Genomic DNA, 12149 nt, shown 5'->3' with positions numbered 1-12149 from the left:
GAATCTTTCGCTCTATCGATTCGAACGAAACACGATTCAAATATCATAATTTTGATGAATACGAGACTTCAATGTCATATCTTGCCAGAAAATACCCGCATTGGTCTGTTACCATGAAAAGAAATAAATAGGTACACCTCCAGAAATTCGTCTTTTTTGCTGCAAAGTTCATCTAGTTTTTTCATGACATTGTTAAACAGATTAGGATTTTCAATGTATAGACGGTAATATATCAGTAATCAAATGAACATTTCTCTTCATTCCAATTACACTAGTATTCCTTTTTTCAATAGATTTTTATCCAGTTTGATTATTTTTCTGACCAATAATTCAATTACAAACAAACCCGACATATACTTTTCTGTAAACTAAACATTGACCTACAGTTTCATAACTATTCAATGCAACATGTCGGGAAGAAAATAGTAGGTAGGTACTGATCAAATCAAAATAAAATTTTCCCTTAGTAGGCTTATGAAACAAATTTTTAGTTTTGGTTAATGTCAAATTATTGCGTTTAATGAATCGACTTGTTTTGTGTACATTTATAATTTACAAATGAGTTTTACAAACAATGTTATCTACACAAGACAAAGTGAAAATCGTTCTTTTATGTGGTGAGAATGTGCCATATCGAGATGTTGCTTGTATTTTCAATCACCGGCATCCAGTAAGCAATATTCACTTTAGTACCGTGGACAGGATATTGAAAACATTCAAAGACCCACTGGAAAAACATAGATGATGAACAATAAGCGAACTGGGCGATTAATTCTACCAAAAATACTTCACTAATTAGCTGTGTAGTGTCTTTGACAAGAATCATCCTGTATAAGATCATGTCGAATCTCACTAGTACGTCTCCTGGACCTGACCATAAGTGCCTCATTTTCTGGATAAAATATCCTATATCTTTATTGAGTACCTCATTTATTGCTATAATAGGCGGCAACAGAAGAGTCATTAGGTGTTTGGCCAGGTCATAATTAGATAAGCCAGTCACATTCACAATAGGTCTTAGTAATAGGAAATAATACAGGTTGTCAATTTGAAAACTTCCCACCCTTAATATCTTCCTTACAGTAAATAATATGAGGAATCGAAAAACATGTCAATTTTATACTCATGGGGAACACTTTCAAGGAATATTTGTAGCCCTCGTGGTTCAACCCCCAAAGAGGGGTAGATGTTACCCTTAGAATCCTAAATGGGAAGGGGTGTCAAACGGCACATCATTTTGATTAGCGTTCAATTCTGCTTCCAATGATACCCTGACGTTTTATTTTTTGATGAGCAGTTTCCGAAAAATAGCGTTCTAAACTTACACCTTTAATTAGAATTTGACTGCTCTGAGATGTATTATTGTATTGACTCCTTCTAATAAAAATTTTCATAAGAATAGGTGGCACCGTTTCAACCCTTGAATGACAGGAACAAATGTATTACGCGTGGGAGTTTTCATTTGTTGCTTATTGTCCTTTTACAAAATAAAATTTAATTTGTGGGAAAGACATTTCCAACATATAAACTGTTCGAAATGCCGTCCATTTTGCTCTAAACAGTAATAATGTATGTTTTCGAACTCCCTGCTGCTGCTGTAATTCGTCTTTCAAGTTCTTCAATATCAGAAGGTTGTGTTTTATAAACAACAGAGTTAAGATGTCTCCAAAGAAATAAATCCAAGGCTATTAAATCCGGTGATCTTGGAGGCCATTCAACTGCTTTCTGCCAATCCATCTATCCGGAAATATCTCGTTTAGCCACTGCCGGATGGGAAATGTAACAGATCCTCCTGCAAAATTTCATTACCTTCTGCATCCATTTGAGTTTCTAGCTCGTGAGTTATAAGAGGATCAATAGTTTCTTCAAGCATTTCAAGGTACGGATTGCCAGTCAAGTTTTCTTCCAGAAATAATGGACCAATAATGGCATTTCCAAGAATGCAGCCCAATCAATACCTTTTTGTGGTTGTTGGGTATGCCCTTCCCGAAAAATATATGGGTTTCCGTCACTCCAATAGCGACAATTTTGTCTATTAACATTGCAATTCAGAAAAAATGAACACTTATAGGTGAGAAATGTTTAACAGAAAATTTGGGATGGTATTTACTCGATGAGACATGATTTCACAAAACTCTATTCTTCTATCACAATTATACTCGTGAAACTATTGAAGAATCTGCATTTTATAAGAATGTATTATGTATTTTCAATGCTTTCCATACAGTCTCGCGTGACATTCCCGTCTGTTCTGATACTGATCGTAAGGAACTCGTAGGCTCTGCAGCAAATGTTCCCAACACTTCAATTTGAGCTGCTTCATTTAGTATTATTTCATTTTTTTTTCACCGAACCAGTTTCGTAAAACTTATTCACTAAATCAAGGACATACTGGTGACTTAAGGCTGATTCTCACTACACGTGCCATGCACGATCCAGTCACGGTCAAGTCACGATCGCAATTTTTATAATGCATTCACACTGTCCGGTCAATAGTACGGTCGAAATCTCCAGACAGTCATGTTTTCGCGAAATACATTAATGAAAATAGCCATTGTTTTGGATGAGGAAGAACAAATCTCACTTCCCAAAGCTCGACGATATTGGGTGCATCCTATCCTAAGGCAGCGCAAGAGAAAAGGAGAGTTTTCTACTCTATATAAAGAGTTGATTGATGATGAAACAAAATTCCACAGATATTTTAGGATGTCCCCTAACGAATTTCACCAATTACATGAAATTTTAAAAAGTGATTTGACCAAGCAGAACACCACGTTTCGGGAGTCTATTTCCTCTTTGGAGAAACTTGCTGTTTGTCTAAGGTGAGTAACTACATTAAGAAAATTTTCGTTCACTTTATTACCGGAGTATTTTTAAAATTAAATAAATTCGGGGTTGTGTCAATTGAATAATGAAGTTTTAAAAGTGGTTGTGTAATTGAAAATAAATTTATTTTGGTATATTAATGTTTAACACCAGAAAACATATAGTGTTTGTCAAACTCAACACTCATCTTAACTTAAAAGTAATACCTAATACATGGAAATATGAAATATAATATTAAGGGGAAAAAGTTTCCAATAATGAGGCGGCAGACGAAGCAACACTATCTGGTGGCGTTTCTTGTACTGATGATGCAGTAGAAGATGGTCGGGTTGAAATACTGGGGGATGTTGCAAAATATGATTGGTGTTGAATGGATGTAGTAGGTGGAATTGCAATACTATGTGTGAATTGTTGTTGAGTGAGCTGATTGTAGTTAGGTACTGATGACACCACAGAAGATGGTCGGGTTGTACTGTGGGAAATACCATCTGTAAATTGTTGTTGTGGAGTGATCTGGTAGTTTGTAGGTTGATTCCAATATTGATCCATGTATTTGGCTTCAATTTCCGTGATACTTTGGAAAATTTTTTGTTTGGCCAAAAATTTATCATAGGGATTGAATTTATTCACAGTCATTCTGATGGAATCAAAAAACAAGTCCATTTCAGATTTGGGTTCTTCCTTTTTCAATTTCTTCTCCTCCTCTAGGATGTGCTTCATTAGAGTACTGGAAGCAGTTTCTGTAGCAGCAACAGGGATTTTCCTTTTTCTAACACCGAACTGGATGCTTTTGCTATTTGTGGCGTAGGTGGTGTAGGTGGCTCTGAGATTTGTCTAAGCGTATCATTCTCATCTTCTTCATCCGCAATAAATGAAGGATCTTCATTTTCGCCCGTTACTGAGGTTATTCTCACTTTGTCTTTCATGTAAGCTCTGAGAAACTCCATATGATCTTCGTATTTCCACTTCGTTTGGAAAGAGGCGGCCTGTCCGGTCTTTGTTTTTTGACCTCTGATGTGTTTTCGAAATTGCGCACGAAGCGATTCCCATCTTTGTTTGCATTTTCGGGGATCTAAAAAAAAATGTACATTGTTGAGACAAATCTTATGCATGTCGTACCTATGAGATAATAGCAAATGCAAAATCGTACAATAATAACCTAAATATAGAGAAATAGTAATGAGTAGTACAAAATTTTTATTGTTCAGCTACTATTCGATTGCAACTTTTAATAGTATATGTCAGGTTGTTCTATTCACTCTTTTCTCTTTTTTTTTTGACTTAAACATAAGTGTTTGTACTGATTCATTATTGATATATGGTAAAATTATATTTGTTTTAGATTTCTTGCAACCGGTGATTCATTCCAGACCATCTCATTTAGTTACCGCCTTGGTCATTCCACTGTTCATGCAATTGTACAAGAAGTGTGCAATGCAGTAATCCGTAAATTATTGGCTGTATGCATACCAACACCGCGTAGAAAAGACTGGGAGAAGATTGCTGAACAGTTTTGGACTACATGGAATTTCCCCAATTGTCTTGGGGCACTGGATGGCAAACATATAGAAATAACAGCTCCTTCTAACAGCGGATCGAACTATTTCAATTATAAGAAAACCTTTTCGGTAGTACTACTAGCATTGGTCGATGCCGATTATAAATTCATAGCGGTAGATATTGGCTCTTATGGGAAAAACAGTGATGGTGGTATTTTTTCTACATCGAGATTGGGGAAATCATTGAATAATGGCACTTTGGACATTCCGGACTGTAAAAACTTACCTGGAACGAATATTGAAGCACCGTACGTTATTGTAGGCGATTCAGCATTTCCCTTAAAAGCAAATTTATTGAGACCGTATCCAGAGTTACAAGTTCAAGGAGATGTGGAAAAACGAATTTTCAATTACCGTCTTTGTCGTGCTAGGCGTGTTGTAGAAAATGCCTTGGTATTTTAGCACAAAGATTTAGACTGTATTTTAGAAAAATTAACTCGAAACCCAATTATATAGAAAATATTATCCTAACCACATGTATTTTGCATAATTTTTTGCGCAACGGTACTTCAGTTTTGTCAGAAAGCTCTTCTTCAAGTGAACAGAATCAACCTATTTTTATGGCATTGCCTGGTATTGGTAACAATGCCCGACTAGAGGCATTTCAAGACAGAGAAAAATTTACTGCCTTCTTCAACTCTGAAGTGGGTTCGGTGTCATGGCAAAATGATAAAATATAACATATAATGTGTAATATTGTACGTAGCTATTTAATAATAAATTCAAAAATTTGTTTATATGCTTACCTGTTTTTAATGTTTGCCCTATTTCATCCCACAATTTGTTTTTGTGGGGTGTATCCATATATTTTCTGTGGGACATATCGTATAATTCCTCATGTTCTCGAACCAATTCAATCATTTGCTCGTCCATTTTGCATGCGACTTGACCGGCGATCGCCGTTTCGTCATTCACACTGAACAGGCATGGTCAAGTCCGCCACGTGCGCGACGGTCTTTGATCGCCCCAGAAATGATCGTCACGATACTAGACCGCGGCTTGTCTTGACCGTCCCGTCCAATGTGAATTAAAGCATTGTTTTACATTGAATGTGATTCCAACGGTTTTGACTTGACCGTGACTGGATCGTGCCTGGCACGTGTAGTGAGAATCAGCCTTTACATTACAATTTGGATGTCTTTCAATAAAAAGACATACCACCCTTCGTGCGCACTTTCCACTTCTCCATAAATTACAATCATTTAAATTCTGTTCTGAAGAATGGAAACCATTTTCACACTTTTACACACTTATTCAAAATAATCACTAAACAGCCCAACAGGTACAACTGTATACACAATACTACCACATCGTTCAAATTTGCTAACCAATTTTTTGCCTGAAAACAAACTTTTTACAGCAGAAGAAGTAGTAGAAAAGGACGGCTATATATACACTTTCTGCGATGAGAATTAAAAATTCAGCATTTACTAAACACAACGTCACTACAATTTATGTTTTACTATTAGACTACTTTTTGATGTAAATTAATTGAAGCTAATGGCTAATGTTACCCATAATGAAGAGTTGGAACGGTACCACCTAATATTCTTTCCAGCTCTGGTCAAAGCATTCATCTCAGTATAGGCGTACTAATAATTACTTCTGTTAGTTTTGAACGCTATTCTTCGGAAAATACTCATCAAAAAATAATAGTCAGGGTACCATTGGAAGCAGAATTGAACGCCCATCAAAATAATGTGCCACTTCATCCCCTTTCCCAATTAAAATTCTAAGGATAATATCTACCCCTCATAGCAAGTTGAACCACGAGGGCTACAAATGGTCCTTGAAAGTGTCCCCCTTGACAATAAAATTCACCTGTTTTGGGTGGGCACATTTTGTGGCTTTCATTGCAGTGCATCAAATTTTCTAGTTTGATAGTCAGGTTCATCAGTTCTATGTCGACAAGGGTTGCATTCTTCCTGTTCCGATAGATATTTTCTCATAGTAATTCTTAGTTCCTTTATGAATCCAGACCGCTTACGGTGTTTTGAAGTTTTTTTATCAGTAAGCATTTGCGAATCACACTGGTGTCGCAATACTATAAGGAACTGTATATAACATTATTTATGTTATATTATCGCCCCATTTCCTGATCTGGTTCCTTACCAAAGATTTTGATACGGATTCCAGAGCTAATATGGGTGTTTCATAATTGAATGTTGAAGCACAATCAATAACCATTGGATGCTTTCCAGAAAAATTCTTCATATGAACATAGGTCTGCAATGCCTTTATTTCTGAGATACAGGATGTTGAAATTCAACAAGAAAATCATTTCTCCACTAATATCACTGCAACTGCTATGGCTCTTTTTTCAATTTTTGTACATGCAAAGTACGCATAAAAACAAATTTTTTTCATGGTAAAGGTTTTCTTAAGGTTCATCAGTAACGTCCCGGTTGACATGCAATGCTATATTTTTATTAAAATCATGGTACGCCACTGGACCAGTGACCAGGTTAGGTAGGCAAAATAAAAATAATATAAGCCTTACTACAACAAGGGTCGAGTGGTAGAGCACCAATTGGTGAACTTCTCCTTGAGATTTCCTGTCATCCATGTTTGTACGTGGAATGTGGAAATAAAGACATTTATTATTATTATTGTAATTGCCCTCTATCTTCTCATAAAAATGGTCTACTGCCTTTTTCGTCCGGCGAACGGTTTTTGAGGTAGAAAATAAAATGCATTCATTTCCTTGTCCCTATTCGATTTTTTCTTTCATTCTTAATTTTACAGTTCAAGTCTGGGGATCTAGCTGAAGGGCAAAGTATATCTGTCTTCTTTCACAAATTCAATGTTAACAAACAGTATTAATCGAATTCATAGATAACCAAGTGGCCAATATAAACAATATCATTGCTGATATCAGTTTCATGAAATAATTCAGTGTAAATCTGTATTCTCTATATCTGAATACAGATATCTTTAAGATAAGCCAATAATTGGAAATTGCAATGAGTTTATCATCCCAGAAGGTAAGAAATCTTAAAATATGATTATGGAAATTTTGACAAACTGTTGTTGAACAAGGCTGATCTTTATTCAAAAATATTTTCCACAGGAAAAGAGAAAATAAGTTACATAAAAATTTGAAAGATATAAAAATTTTATAACATTAAGGATAGTGGCATTTAAAAGTAACCCCTAGAGGGCAAATATCATTGATCAATAAGCAATGATCGATAGGAATTGAAAAGCTACATTGATTGTTCAAGAGAGTTCCAAATATATTGACAGCATATGAAGTTTATTGATAGAAATTTATACTGAGATGTAGCTATGGAAATATACTTATATTAATATTTATTTTAAATAAAATAGGAATTTTTTATGTTTATGAGATATATTATTCGATATTGATATCTTTCTTGTTTTAGATATCGAATCTGAAATTTTCTTATAGATAGGCACGTTTTTATAATTCCAAAACAAGCACTTTTCCCATCACCAGAAATACAATACTATTCTCGACGCGCGTTTCACCTACCGAGTTGGAATCTTCAGTTTTCTTCATTTCCTGAAGACGCCAACTTGATTGTTGAAAAGCGCGTCGAGAAGAGTATTGCATTTCTGATGATTGGGAAAAATGCCCGTTTTGGATTTTTTCTACACCAGATGTTCCAGTTTCACCTTTTATTTTTATTACGTTTCAAAATGAACTGCTCCAACGTTTGAGGAGCATTAGCACACATTAACTCGTTGACTTACAAATTCATGCCAAAAGCTACGTATCTCAATATAATGGAAAGCCTTTGACTAGCAGTAAGTGCTTTGCATATCATTATATCTTACCAATATTAGCTTTAATAAATCATGAAAGGTCGCTTCACCCAGTTGGGGGAAATTTATATAATCCACTGCTGCTGTGACTCGAAGATACTTCAGCAAACATTCTTATGTAAAAAAATCTATGCGTTTGTACCATTTTGTATTTCAAGCAAACATCTATGCTACTGAATTGTGTGCGGAGAAACTGGTAGAATCCAATCGCATACAAAGGTCAATAAAAATATTCTCGGGCAGTCAAGCGGCATTGAAAGCTCTTGGCTCCTACCGAGCAACGTCTAAATTGGTAGCAAATTACCAAAAACCGACTCTCCTCAATAGGAAGACTCAACAAATTGTCTCTGCTCCGCAATCAGCTTCATCGGACCAGAACCTGTCATTGGCATCGCTTTAGGTTTTGCCAAACAAACATTGAACACCTGAATGGCAATAAGATTCAAGAACTCTGGCAAAATCTTCCACGATTAACTCACTCCAAGGAGTTCATTCATCCTTCAAAACTTGAAACCAACCAGTTGTTGGACTGTAATGAACTATGTTGTCTAACATGCCTCCTCACAGGTCACTGTCGTCTGAATCATCATATGCAGAGACTCGGACTGTCGGAAGAGTGTGTGTCGCCTCTGTTTGGAAAATGATGAAACAGCAAAGCATATACTTTTTGCTTGGCCAGATGCGGACCTAATCAGGTTTTTAGAATTAGGCAGAGCCACACTCTTACCATCTGACCTGAAAGATCACTCACCATATAAACTAATCGGCTTAGTTAAGAAGTCGGGTTCATTTGGTTGAGTTTGAATAGTTGTGAGCCACAATAAAACCTTGTGGATTGCGGTGTATGGTCGAATAGACCCCACTCACTTTTGACCAAACCTAACCTATCCATTCTCTTACCAGCACTTTTATTTTTTCTTCCTTTCTTTTTCATTTCACACTGAGCCAAAGTCCAAGTAAAAAAAGTGAACTCTATTTGAGACAGCATTTCTTAGTAATGGAAAAAATAGATAATACTAATAAAAATTTTACCAATGGTTCGAAAACTTTCCAAGCACAACCAACAATAAAAATGAAAATGTCTAGTCATCACATTGATAGCTATATTAAAAGTATATTGAAGCATATTTATAAGACCTTCAATATATTGATCAATGCATATTGAGGGATAATATTGACTGTATATGGGGTACTTTACTGAAATAAGAGTAGCTTAGAAATATGTTTCTTCAGAAGAACCATTTATTCATATATCTAATCATTTATGTTAATTCTCAAATTGAAATGATTATAACTCCCAATATAAAAACAGTGTTTAATCTTAAACATGGTAACATACCAGAAAATCATCAGCAGACAACAAGTCAAACTGGTAAATTTGACCACCAGCATTTCCTCATATTAGTGTAGAAGCTTCGGACTTCTCCAATAATTAGTGGGATTTTTTCTTTTAGCTGAAAAAATCATTTATTAGAAGAGATGCAAATTATAAGTGTGAATTCAATTCGTTTACATTTATTATCTAATATAGTGGTATCTAAATAAATAGAACTTTTCTTACTCATTAAGATGCAAGAAACGAGTTTAATTTTTTTTTTATAAAAACCCCTGTAATTGAATGTAGAACTGAAACCTGTGTCGCAGAATAAATCAAAAACAAGCACTGTTACCAAACACCAACAAGGCAACATTATTCTTGATGGGCGTTTCACCAACCATATTGGCGTTTTCAGGTGATGAAGTAATCTATCTCATCCAGCGAAACGTGCGTAGAGAAGAGTGTCGCCATTCTGGTGTTTGCGAACAGTGCTTGTTGTGGTGTCTGTATATATTATTTTTTTCTGAATAAGCATCAAATATCAAAACAAAAATTTAAAAAAAAATCGATAATACACTTTCTCTGACGCTAACGGTTTGATGTCAGTATGAGAAACACAGAGTCACAGAACTGCACATCCGCATATAAGGCTTCGGAAAACAAAATATCAAAAAATGTCAAATAGTAGTTGTTATCATCAAATACTCTCTTATCTTATACGCTTTTTTATATCAGTTACAAATTTGAAGGAAAATATTTTTTTAATAAAGAAATGTGTGATACGTTTGAATGTTATTTAGTGTTCAGGAAATGGTACCTATTTGAAAGTGAAGGAATAATACTCTGAATTAGATTCCTTCCACATTCAAGCATATGAACAATTTTGTTTTTGAATTCTAACGGAAATGTCAAAGTAATGAGAATCTTTTTCCTAAAACAAATGCAAAAAAACTTCATTAAAAACGTGGCTTCAGAAATTGCAGTTATTGAATATTTCGGCATTTACCATGAAAATTCAATACCGTATATTATAAAGGACTCTAATTTCAGTATTGGTACTATCCTGTTCAAATACAAATTTATTCCTTATAATCACTGACCAGTTCAAATGCTTTTGGTATGGGATCCAGTGAGAAAACTTGTTTTCTTGTTTTCTGTCATTAGTATCTCAACTTTTGTTTAAAAATTTATCATGTTCCAGAAAAATATGATACACAGGAGCTTCAATTGAAAAAAAAATTACTGGTAATTTCATTTCTCCCAATTTTGTCCCTCCAATAATAACAGAATAACCAATGGTAGACACCTACTTTGGGTATCACTGGGTATCACTGTATCACTGTAGATGGTTACACCAGTAATTGACTTGGCTAAATTTTGTAAATAAAAACTGAAAAACTTCTTGGGACAAATATTGTGAAAAAAATGAAAAAAACATTTAGTAACATGATATTTTGAAGATAATATCTCATGAATTAGAATTATTTATGTCATCATTGGATAACCGAACACTAAAGGATATATATTTTGAATACTTTTTTTCTACAGGATCAAAGTTGTAATCATAAACTGACAATTGTTCAATATAAAGTCACTAACCTCAGTAAGTTCTGCTAGTTTCCAATGTATCACTGCTTCTTTATGAAAAACTGTATATATGTGTACTTTTAATTTTTGAAGATCTTGTAAATTACTTTTCACCTGTAATTTATTGTTTTTATCATATCTGAATTCATGTCGACCAGAACCATGTGATAGTTCTATTAAAAAATCATTTGAATCATCAGTATTCAACCCTGTGAAATGATCAATACTCAAATTATGATACGAGTTCTTCAAGATGGCTTCTAGAAATTCACTTGGATCTATCTTGCATCTGAACTCATATTCCAACTGCATTTCATCTTTAAAACATTTGAAATCCAAAAGTTCATTGTACCTTTTTGATAGCTGTAGAATTTTGTTGATTTTGGTATTCAAGCTAGTCTTGTTCGGTTTTTGGAAGTGGTAGGATATATCAACATTTATTGTTTCAAGTTTAATGGTCATCCAACGCTCATCTGGAAAAATGATGCACGTTTCTAGAATACTTTCAACAACATTGTCATCTACAATTATAATTTCAACCAAAGGTAATGTCTTTGGAATATTCACAGATTTATTTATGCATTTATCTCCAATTTTCAGAGATATACTAATAATACAATTCATATCTTTCAACTTCTGGAATAGTGCTTTTGCGATGTACACTTCAATTAGATAATATTTACAGTTCTGACAAGTTAAGAGGTCTCCAATGTCCATTTGTATTTCATCTTCATATAAGGAGAGTAAAGGACAATATTATGAAAAATTTTAAGGCTAGTTGAGGACATTTTCTGACTGACCCTCTGTTTTATTAAGTTATAGAGGATGATTCGGTCATTTTCTTTTTCTAGTTGTTTTCTGAGTTCATCTGATTTTTTGAGCTCATTGCTGATCTGCTCCATTATTTTTTCATACTGACTAAGCTGTTCTGAAGTGATAGATTCCATTGAGGCTTATTATATAACTACAGTAAATTCGCTACTTGATCTTATTCATCCACACTCAAATTTTATTTAATATGTTTTGTTTTTGATAGTCTTGGTCACCAATAGACTCACTGCACTTGAAAA

The 12149-nt window shown here is 34.5% G+C and overlaps 1 protein-coding gene across 2 annotated transcripts in view; it reads right to left on the bottom strand.

Moving 5' to 3' along the window:
* The window catches only part of LOC111508186 (uncharacterized), a 58494-nt gene that overhangs the window by 46088 nt on the left and 257 nt on the right, over positions 1 to 12149 (bottom strand). Inside the window, exons 2-3 of one of the 2 annotated variants that reach the window (XM_074171855.1) lie at positions 11092 to 11552; positions 9514 to 9628 (exon numbers count right to left, since the gene is read on the bottom strand). The gene's annotated coding sequence lies outside the window, so the exon portion shown is untranslated. The remainder of the gene's footprint in view (positions 1 to 9513; positions 9629 to 11091; positions 11553 to 12149) is intronic. The other variant, XM_074171856.1, reaches the window with a different exon arrangement.

This window comes from Leptinotarsa decemlineata, unplaced genomic scaffold, assembly GCF_025532065.1.
Source record: "Leptinotarsa decemlineata unplaced genomic scaffold, Ldec_3_MD MMD2_tig00000035_RagTag_RagTag, whole genome shotgun sequence".
NCBI lineage: Eukaryota > Metazoa > Arthropoda > Insecta > Coleoptera > Chrysomelidae > Leptinotarsa > Leptinotarsa decemlineata.
The sequence above is the reverse complement of the archived record's forward strand: the minus strand, read 5'-3'. Positions and strand labels throughout refer to the sequence as shown.